Source organism: Alexandromys fortis, unplaced genomic scaffold (genome assembly GCF_014885135.2).
Source record: "Alexandromys fortis isolate MF-2015 unplaced genomic scaffold, M_Fortis_MF-2015_v1.1 scaffold_44, whole genome shotgun sequence".
In the NCBI taxonomy this organism is placed as follows: Eukaryota; Metazoa; Chordata; class Mammalia; order Rodentia; family Cricetidae; genus Alexandromys; species Alexandromys fortis.
This window is the reverse complement of record NW_026067921.1, coordinates 5,980,071-5,991,713: the sequence shown is the minus strand read 5'-3', so window position 1 is coordinate 5,991,713 and position 11,643 is coordinate 5,980,071. Positions and strand designations below refer to the sequence as shown.

Here is an 11,643-nt window from a genome sequence, read left to right as displayed (position 1 = left end):
CTGTGGTTGGTTTAATAAAGAAGCTGACTGGCCAGTAGCTAGACAGGATAGGGTTAGGGAGAGAGCCAAATGGAGAATGCTGGGAAGGAGGAGGAGTCAAAGGAGTCATGAGCAGATGCAGAGAGAATCAAGATAGGCATACCACATTGAAAAAAGGTACCAAGTCACGTGGCAAAGCATAGATAAGAAATATGGGTTGCAAGAGGCCGTGAGAGTATACAGCAGTTGATAACTAGTGTTCAGCAGGTCTACCCACCAGACAAATGACTTGGTAAAGTCATGGGTTATGGACTGTAAATGACTGGTTGCTTCTGTCTGTAATTTATCTCATGTGCTGCCACATTCCTTCCCTAATAATGGCTATGAGTGTTTTCCCACTGCTTGTGTGTTTATCTCATGTATATATTCCATCTTTTGGGCACATGCATAGCTATGGATGGTCAGGAAGATGATTTCTGCTTAGGATGTATAATTCTGATAAACAGAAATCATACTAGAATATCTTTCATTATTCAGACTGACATAAGAAAGTAATACTTTAAGTCACAAAGACAGATAGGTTTAGAATTCAGAACAAATTCAAAACAGACTAGCTGCCCCTAAAGAGAATACACAAGGACAAATTCCCAGATGTTTATTGCTGACTCAAAGTCAAGCTTGAGACAACTTTGACAGACATAAACCTCATGTAATAATGGACTTTCTGCATATACTACTACTCAGAAACCAGCTAACTAATTTTATTTATTATTAAATCTTGAATTTCAATGCCATTTTTCTATCTGAGAAGCTCACCAACTTAGAGCTACATGCATGGCCAAGCATTACTCACTAGCCAGTCAATACAACCTCCCTAGCCTGAAAATAACTGTGTGCTTTTTCATGTGTTTTTAGAATGAGTCAGGCCCTGAAAATGTAACATATAATTGTTTAGAGTTTGGCTATGAGAGATGCAATATAGAATGATGAAAAAACTACACAAAGTTAAGACAGGCTATGGAGAGCTAACTAGGGAAGTTGCTAGGTAGAACAATAAAGAAGCTGTGCAGAGTTAATTTAAAAACTATAGAGAGCTATGTAGAGGAGCAAGAGAGATTTTCAGAGATTTTTCTCAAAGCAAAGTAAAGAAAAAGTCACCATCAAAAAGCATCTGTGTTTCCTTATTTTTCCCTTCAGAGAAAAAAGTCTAACACTGCATTCATGGATTTTTTTTTTTTTGCATACCCTGAGTGCTAACTGGAGGCTGGGTGGGGGGCATTTAGTGATAATGGGTTAATTTAAATGTAAGAGTTAGCTAGTAACAAGCCTGAGCTATTGGCCAAACATTGATAATTAATATTAAGCCTCTGTGTGGTTACTTGGGAGTGGCTTGCAGGACATGAAACTTTTACCTACACTACATAATAATTTTAGGGACAGCCTGGGCTATATCATGAAATCCTGTCTCTCAAAACTGACAAAAAATTTACAAATAATGACTGTTTATTATTGGTATTATAAAATTTCAAAGCCGAATTTTTAAAAAAGGAGCAAGAAAACAAAATTTTAAGTAGAAGATATAATACTTTTCCTCTCATTAGAAATGTCTGAGTTCCATGCTTTTTCAGACCCAGGCCAGCTGGCCTTGGTGAGTTCCCGATAGAACATCCCCATTGTCTCAGTGTGTGGGTGCACCCCATGTGGTCCTGAGTTCCTTGCTCCTGTTCACTCTCCTTCTGTTCCTGATTTGGACCTTGGGATTTCAGTCCCGTGCTCCAATGTGGGACTCTGTCTCTGCACTGGGTTTTGATCCTACTGCACGTACTGGCTTTGTGGGAGCCTAGACTGTTTGGATGCTCACCTTACTAGACCTGGATGGAGGTGGGTGGTTCTTGGACGTCCCACAGGGCAGGGAACCCTGATTGCTCTTCGGACTGATGAGGGAGGGGGAGTTAACTGGGGGAGGGGGAAATGGGAGGCGGTGGCGGGGAGGAGGCAGAAATCTTAATAAATAAATAAAAAAGAAATGTCTGAGTTCCTAATTTTTCTGCCCTGAAATTTAGAAAATTAGAAACAATGGTTTTTCAGTTTGGCCTTACATTGGAGAGGGTTTTGTGAGAACGCTAACATTCAAGATACATTAACCACAGAACATCTGTGTAGCAATATTTCATTTGTACTTTAATAAATAAGCTTGCCTAAAGATCAGAGAGTAAAACAGCCCCACTGGTCAGCCTTACAGATCAGGCAGTGGTGACGTACACCTTTAATCCCAGTGGCCACACTAGTTTGCCATAGATTTTAGTGGCAGTGGTCGTGCATGCCATTAATTTTAGCACTAGAAAGGAATATAAGATGGGAGGACACAGCTCTTAAACTCAGTCTCATTCTGAAGATTCCTGGAAGCAGGATTGTCATTTTCAGACTAAGGTATAGGTAAGGAGTCAGTGGCTGGAGGTTTTTCTTTTCTGACCTTCAGGTTGAACCCCAGTATCTGTCTCTGGATTTTATTAATCACGCTACACATCTAAATGTCCAAAAGCCTGACTACAGAAAGCAAAACCAAACCTCCTAACTTAGAATGGGGATACATGTCTTTGCTTCTTACAGAATTTTCTTCTACTATAAAGTGAGGAGGAGAAACAGTCCTTTAAAACAAGCCAAAGGCCCACTTTACTCAGGTAAAACATTCACAAAGACCAACTGAATCTGTGGCTAAAACCAACTCATGCAATTTATAGCAAAATCACCTGTCATAAGAGTCCTTGTTTATGCACATGGAAAGTCATACAGACACACACTCCAGGAACACTGTCGACTTTCTTTTCTGAACACTGTAACATTTTAATAGCATACATAGCTATTGCATGGTTAGTGCTGGGTTCAATGCACCCAAGATCCCTTGATACTTAAGTTCTGGTTTTTCTTAAAACCACTTATTATATTAAACACTACAGAATATTAATACATGGGGTGGTGACACACAATACCATGCTGTCAAGTGACTTGCTTATATATTTAAGAATTAACTCTCACATTTGTAGTGTTAGCCTTTGCTAGCCCAGTCTGATCTGACTAGTATTTTGGTAGTTAGAAGAGTTAGTGAGCAGAACTTCAATAAACTTTACATCAAAATTGCTAGTAGTTCTACTGTAGAGTCTGTATTAAGTTAGTAAAGATCTCTTACTAGGAAATGTCTTAGGGTTTCCTAGGGCTGCAAATAGACACCATAACCATGGCAACTCTTATTTATTTTTTTTTAAAAGTTAATTGAGGTGGCTTGTTTACTACCAATTTCAGAGGTACCATCATGGCAGGGTATTGGTTTACAAAAGAGTTCCACAGCAGCCTGGAATGGAGTATAACAAAGGTTTATTTATTTGGGGATAAACTCACAGAAAGAATAGTGATCTGTGGTCCTCTGCTTGTCTTGAGAACTGGAACCAAATCCAGCAGCAAGAGGCCTGTTAAGCTTTTTGTCTGCATTTACAGTACCAAAGTGGATCAGTATCTTAAAGGCTACTTGCTGAAGGAATTCCCACAGCACCTCCCCCTTTTGTCTAAATAAGAGAATCCTAAGTCTAATACAAAATTATATATAATAAGAATAAATATCAAGTATTGTCCAGGGAAAAGAAGAGACAAAAACATAAATAAAAATTATAATTACAACCAGCATGAACCACATCAAGCAAGAAACATATGCTAAGTATTTCAATAGTTATCCTATCCTAAGGAGTCGAAGTCTTATATTAAAAATGGCTTGGCTAAGTCATGAGAGGAAAGTAACTATGACTAGTTTAAAGACCTGAGAAGGGAAATAATATTACTGGAATAAACAGGAAGTGCAATCAAGCAACTTCCAAAAGGTGCAAGAAATGACAGAGACAAGCAGCTACCTGGGCAATCATCCAAAGTCTCCTTCACAATGTTGGGGCAACCAATTTTGGCTAAGGTCTAGAGTATCTGACAGACCATTTTCAGAGGTAGTACTATTTGAAAAACCATCTTACCCTATTTTTAATATGGGATTCTCCTCTGTATACTGTGAATACCATTAGTTAATAAAGAAGCCTATGATAGGGTAGATCAGAGCTAAGTGGGGAAAATTAAACACAATGCTGGGAGAAAAAAGGCAGAGTGAGTGAAAAGCCATGGAGGTGCTGCCAGAGACAGACATGACAAAACTTTGCCGGTAAGGCACAGCACACATGGCCATATACAGATTAATAGAAATGGGTTAAATTAAGATGTAAGAGTGATCTAGAAATATGCTTAAGCTATTGGCCAAACAGTATTTCAAATAATATAGTTTCTGTGTGATTATTTCGAGTCTGAGCAGCTGGGAATGAACAAGCAACCTCCTACAGCATGTCTTGGCAAGGTTTGGCAGTCTTTTTGCTTGTATCCTGCTTATCCAGTCTGAACACCATGCATTTTGTCAGTGGTTGGGTTTGCCAAGAAGAAAATAAGCTCCAAGTTGAGTGTCTTCAGTGCCCAACATTCTCTCATAAATAAATTGGTGCTTCCAGGAGCAATTGCATCTCATATCAACAGAATCCTATTATTTAAATATCATATTTTACAATTCTTTGAAGTGTTTGAAGATTACCTATCTATGCGGAATACAATCTCTATGCATCTAAAGAATCTCCTTAGTTTAACTATGACAAACATGGATGACTATTGACAGTAATTTTTCATATCTAAATAACTAAGAGACTAAGGCTTCATATTAAAAAAAAATAAACAATCTTTAAACAAATGTGCGGCACATGAGGACAATGGCCCTAAAATGTAAATAAAATATAAGTATCTTGATCCGAGGAAGAAATGTATAGTGCAATATGATAAATATATCCTAAAACTGCATCAATATACAAAATATGGCGGCATGCAGGTAGATGTGGTGTTGCCTACATCTTGGCTTGCAGGCAACAGGAAGTCAACTGACTCACTGGGCAGTATCCTGAGCATAGGAAACCTTAAATATCTTCCACAAAGTGACACTCTTCCTCCAACAAGGTCATACACTCCAACAAAGTGACACTTAATAGTACCATTCCAGTCAATGAGATCATGGGGCCAATTTCACTCAAACTACCACAGGATAGAAATAGTTTGAAAAATGCTTCAACCACAGCTTCTCATTATAGAGAATTACACATGGGTTGTCATTCAATGAATACTGTTTCTGTTCCTTGAATTTCAATGCCATTCGTTAGAAAGGGATTTTAAAACACTTAAGAGCATTATATAGCAGTAGCCAGTATTTCTTTAAAATATTCAGTATTTTAAATGGTATATTCACTCCCCCTTCCCCTTTTTTATTAACCTAGACAATAGCTTCCTAGATTGTGAAAGGACGAAAAATCCAAAACATTGCAGAACTTGTCTTTATCAGAATACAAGTCAAAAGCAGTGAAGTCACTGTTATGGACTGAACTATATCCTCCTATTTCCCAACCACAACCATAAAATTCATACGTTGATTCACTAGCTCACCTGTAACTCAGAACCTTCCTATATCTGAAGACAGGGTTTTTGAAGAGCAGATTAAATTTGGGTCATCCGAGTAACCTAAATCCAATTGGTATCATTACACAAGAAGAAATCAAAACACAAACATATACATAGAGGATGGTGTGAGGAAACAGGACAAAGATGGCCATTCAAGCCAAGAAAGGCAACTCAAATGCATCCTAACCTTGCTGACACCTTGATCTCAGACTTTTAGATTGTTCAACTACTTTACATGCCAATTTGACTGAGGCATTAATCTAGTTGGGTATTACTGTTGTTGTTGTTGCTGTTGTTGACTGGGGCATTGGACTGGTCGGGTATTATTGTCACTATCGTTGTGGCAGGAGGAGGAGCAGCAGCAGCAGATCTGTGTAAATTTTCCCAGAAGACATCAGCATTTCAGTTTGTGAAATCTTGACAGCACCAAAAGAACATAATGGCGAAGGAGGACTGAATTCACTTTCTTAATGTTTAAGCTGGGACATTAACATTCTTCTCCTATTGCTCCTGATTTGGGGGTTTTCCAAATCTATAATTTAGCCTATAACACTGGTCACTTGGCTTTCAATTTGTAATACTTCTACACTGACTTCCTCGACTAAGCTAAAACCTGAACTATGGTCCAGCTAGGTCACACCCAGGTATATATTCACAATAGTCAAATTACAGAGCTAGCCTGAGCCCACCAACAAATCAGTGGATAAAGACAATGAGCCATATATAAACAGTGCAGTCGTATTCCTCTACAAAAAGAATGAAATTACATCATTTGCAGTAGAATGTTTGGACTGGAGTTATCTCACAGAACAAAAACAATAAATATTCAGAAAGATAAACACCAGGTTTTCTATTATATGTAGAATCTACATTTTAGAAAACATGAAGGTAGAAAAAAACTTGTTTATATATGATGGAGAACCCAGAGGGAGGGTAGATGGGGCCAAGGCAGTGTGAACAAGGGGTCAATATGCTCAAAGTACAGAGTACATATGTATGAATGTCATGTTGAAATCCACTATTTTGTGCAAATAATATACACCAAAGAAATTAATCTTGCAACTGTTTTGGTTAATAAAAATATAGAGAAAAGTCAAGAAAGACATCCATACACAAATGTGCACACACACTTGCAAGTGCACATACCCAGACATTCACATGCCTACACATGAGCATGCATAAACACAGATACAGATGCAAAAAATAATCTATGAGAAAAACCCATTTTAGTGCTTGGCACACAGAAGAATCAACAAATGTGAGATTTCTTTTTTTAAACTCCTTTTAAATGTAGTTAAGAAAATTGAAATATGCAAGAACAAATGCAGAATGAGAACATGCTAATTATCCTGTCTTTCATGATTTTTTTCTCAAATGATGAACTTAAATATTTAGTTTGCATCTAATCTTTAAAGTGCATTTATCCTTAATCTCCTCTATGATGCAAATTTAACATTCACTGTTCATTCATTTACCTAATTAACAAATTTGTGCCTATAAGTCAACTTTAGATTACACTTAATGATTCAACAAAAGCTTATTAACAGCCTATTATCTGTGCGAGACTATCATTTAGAGGCTAGTTTATGCAGATACTGCTGGTTAGCTTCTAGCATAGTTCTAAAATGCTTAATAATAATTTTTTATCTTGTCCAATAGTGAATATTCTGGTGGATTTCATCCCATTTGAGAAACCAAAGTAGCAGGGAAAAAAAAATCCATCAACATGATTAAAGGCTAGGTTTCTTGAAGCAGCTATAGTCTACTGCTTTAGAAATATTCAAGGATGGGCTGGAGACTGCTCAGCGGTTAAGGGCATGCACCGTTCTGCATAGGACTAGAATTCAGTTCCCAGCACTCACACTGGGCAGCTCACAATCATCTATAACTCCAGCTCCACATGTCCAGAATCCCTCTTCTGGCCTCTGTAGGTACCCATACTTATATGTACATGTCCACATAAACACATGCATACCATTAAAAAAAATAAATCTTTAAAAATTTTTCCAAGGGAAAGTAAAAACTAATAAAACAAAGAAAATAATCATAGAAACTTTATAAATTATACTAAATGCCAATTTAAATCTTAGTAGCTGATCTATGTAATATAGACGTACACAGGACAGCTGCCAGTGAGGGACTGTTTTGATCTCACATAAATTAAACCTGTAGTTTTTTAGTGTTTCAGTACCTGGCTTATTTTAAATAGCCCAATTTTCTCATTTTCACCTGTGTTGTTGCAAATAACAGGGCTTCCTTTCGTAAGACTAGACAATATGCCACTGTCTTCTTATACCACATTTCCATTGTCCAGTCACCATTCCACATCTTAGCATTAAGAACACCGATGAAATGAACATTCCCATTCCAGATCCCATTATTAGTCTTTTGGGGGAAAACACCCTGCAGCAGGATTACTTGATCATGTGCTAGTTCTATTTTTAGTTTTTTGTTTTATGTTGTTTTTGAGCTATGTGATACAATGAGGGTGGGCTGGAGTTCAATGTGTAGCCCGAGACTTTCCTAGTAGCCTTGAGATACTTAACCTTCATGCCAGCTTCATGGGGTCTAGAATCACATGGAAACAGATATCTGGCTAGGGAGTTTTTAGGCTGGGTTAACTGAGGAGGAAAGACCAACCATGTTTTGTATCATCCCTTAGGTGAGAGTCCTTGACTAAAAAATTTTAAAAAGAGAGCTGGCACCAAGTTTTATCTCTCTGCTTCCAGTTGTGGATGAGATAAATCTAACAGCTGCCTCAGGACTTTCTTGACATGATTCCCTCACACTGTGAGCCAATGTCTGAAGTAAATTTTCTCTTAAGATGCTTTTCCAGGCATTCTGTCACAGCAATGCAGATAAGCTGTTGTAACTGTGGTTCAAGAGGGGTCAGATTCAGTTGGTAGCAAAACTTGGCAGTGCTGTCCATATGGTACTGGTTTGGCAGGCATAAAAGATGCAAGGTTGAGGGGGACATTTCAAAGCTCCACTGGCCACAGCATGAAGCTATGAAGATGAAGCCTAAATTACAATGGAGACCCAAGGTTGTATAATTGTCAGGAAGGTTGGTTGTCTGCTGAGAAAAGCTGCTGGTACAAAGTAGAGAAGGCCCAAGAGAAAGGCGATGTTGCTGCAGGCAGAAGAGCTGGTCGGGAATACAAAAGTCCTTTTGGAACACAGATGAATCCATCACCAGACCCAGATGTTGGACATGGAGCTAAGGGGCTTGGTGTTTACCATGAGGGGTTTTGATCTTACTTTGGTATGACTTTTCCTTATTATATGCCCATCCCTCCCTTTTGGGATAGAACTATTTATTCTGTGGAATTATTTATTGCATGTTAGACGTAACATGTTTTGGTTTTTGTTTGTTTCTTTTGATTTTTTTTTTCATGTAAAAGGGGGTAAATGTTACAGTTAAATGATTTGGTCCCAGAAGAGACTCTGCCCTTACACTTTTGAACAATGTCAGTACTGTGAAAGATGATAGAGACATTCAAAGGTAGAGTAAGTGTATTTTTCATTATGAGATGAAAATGAAACACTAGGGGACAGGGATGGAATGTTACGACTTAAACTGACATGTTTCTCAGGTTGGCAAGGGATGTGTGGGTTAATCTTGATTGTCGACTAAATGGAATTTAACATCACCATGGAAACCAACCTCTGGATGTGTCTGTGAGGCTGTCTGGGCTACACAGGAAGGAAGCCCTGGCCTAAGGTGAGGCTGTCTAGACTGGGCTACACAGGAAGGAAGCCCTAGCCTAAGGTGAGGCTGTCTAGACTGGGCTACACAGGAAGGAAGAGCTAACCTAATGTGGGCAGCAGCAACATTCAATGTGCCAGGGCATCAGACTGAATAAAAATGGTGAAGGCAGCAAACACTGGCACTCCTCCCTCTGTGCTTCCTGACTGCAGCCACAAAGTGATCAGTCACCTGTCTCCATGCCTCCCCACTATGATGCACTGCACCCTTAAGCTGTCAGTCAAAATAAACTTGTCCTTCCTTAAATCACTTTTTGCCGAGGATTTTTTTTTTTTGCTACAACAATGAGAAAAGTAACTTATACATCAAGTTTTCTTATATACCAAGTTCTTTGATTTTGCTAGTATTTTAAAAACTGTTTTAATACTTAATATTTTTATTAAAACTATTCCCTCCCTAGAAGACTTTGTCTGTATGTAAGACATATAGAGAGAATGCTTTTAAAAACGTACTGATAGCATGACATTGAGGGCGGTACCAACAGGAAGACTCAGCTCTTACAGTGTCGCAATTCTGACACCTTAATTCTGTTCAGCTGACATTAAGAATCACGTCTAACAAGGTCCACAAAGAATACAGTATTCAGAATATAGAACAGACCACAGAAAATATGATCCAGGGGGTGGAATGATGGAATTTCAGTATACAATTTATATATAGAAACTCACTGAAAATTTTATTTCTCTAAAAACATGATTCGTACTAAAGCATTTTTCAGAGATGAAGAACTTAAAAAAATTAAAACAAAAAAGTTGGCGCTAGATAGAAGGCCCAGTGGTTAAGAGCACTGCCTGCTCTTCCCAAGGATCTAGGCTCAATTCTCAGCACCTACAGGGAGGCTCACAACTTATGCAAACTCCTGATGGCAGTGATACAGTGCCCTCTTCTGGCCTCCATGTGTACTGCATGAACATACACAAGCAGGCAAAGCACCACACACATTAAAAACAATAACACTTTAAAAAATTTTTTCATTGCTCAAACAAGCTAATTAATCAAAATAAGACTTGTATAATTATAAAAAATAAGTATCTGCCCCAAAGAGAGCTGCATCACAGTCACGAGTTATGCCAGGGTCCATCTATTTTATTTTTTCAAATGCAGATCTACTCCAGTGAAAAGGGTACCTACCCAGAGACAGTGTTATATCCTGAGAGACCTTCCTACAGAACACCAACGTTTATGGTTCCAGTTGACAAAATAGTATTTAATAATGTACCAAGAAACATGAGCTTTTCTAGTCGGCAGTAAATGGACGTTAACTTTCTATAACTGACTCTCACAGTTAACCGGAAATAATCTGGAGCCTGTGGGCTTCTTCTGTCTGTGACTCCCCAAGATTGTAATTAACTCATCTATACCTAAGCACACAATCCATTGTCCTCAAGAGAGGCAGCAAGGTAGAATGCTTACCCAGCATGCACAAGACCTCGGGTTCAATCTCTAGAGCTGCACAGAGTTTGGTAATGTGTGTGAACCCAGCAGCTGGGAAGTGGAAGCACAGGGACCAAGAAATTCAAGAGTCTAAAGGCCAGTCTGGGCTACTTGAAGCCCTCCAGGTCCGAAAGGGAGGGAGGGAGGAGGGAGGGAAGGACGGAGAGGAGGAGAAAGAAAAAAAGGGGGAAATAAGAAAAAAAGGGGAAAAAGGAAAAGGGAGAAAGAACGAAAAAACGAACGAAAGAAAGAAAAACGAGAAAAAGGAAACGATTTAGTCAGCTATAGACAGCGAGAATTAATAGATGCTCATTCTTCACCTGGTGTTGGAAAACGTGTGTTTGTAGCCACCCTGGGATGCATAAGACCCTGCCTCAAAAAAAGGAGAGGTTGTTACCTAGAATTAACCAAGGGGTGGGGGGTGGGGGCAACTCTAAGGAAGCCTGAACAAGCCTAAGTTGGCCATGGTCCCCTCTTCTCCTACGTCATTGAAGAGGATTCCGGAACCCCAACTGAGCCAGTGAGGGGCGTGGGAAACACACAGCGACCTCGCTTCACAGGACACCCAGGGAGATCGCCGCGCGACCCGCAACACGGGGCCTGCATGGCTTCCAGGGAGCGCGGACGCACGTCAGCTCGCGGGTCAGCAGCCACCACGCCAGGCGCCGCCAAGCCGAGCCGCAGCCACCCACCTTCCGGAACCGGCGAGGCCGCTGAGTGGAAAGAACGCGCTAGAGGGCGCCCTGAACACGGGCCTCAGCCCCGCTGCAGCCGGCCCGCGACTTTCCCAGCTCCACTCCGCCTCCCCGCGGCCCGCTGCGACGCCTCACCCCGCTCCCGCCGCGGAGACCACTGGGACTCGTAGTGCGCCCCGCCGCGGAGGCTCACGGGACTCGTGGTGCAACCCCCCCCACCCCGCGCCCGCGCAGAGGCTCATGGGACTT

At 40.0% G+C, this 11,643-nt stretch overlaps 1 protein-coding gene across 1 annotated transcript in view; it reads right to left on the bottom strand.

Moving 5' to 3' along the window:
* The window catches only part of Zcwpw2 (zinc finger CW-type and PWWP domain containing 2), a 117,894-nt gene extending 106,319 nt beyond the window's left edge, over window positions 1-11,575 (bottom strand). Inside the window, exon 1 of the mRNA XM_050141746.1 lies at window positions 11,392-11,575. The gene's annotated coding sequence lies outside the window, so the exon portion shown is untranslated. The remainder of the gene's footprint in view (window positions 1-11,391) is intronic.
* Window positions 11,576-11,643: the final 68 nt, after the last annotated feature.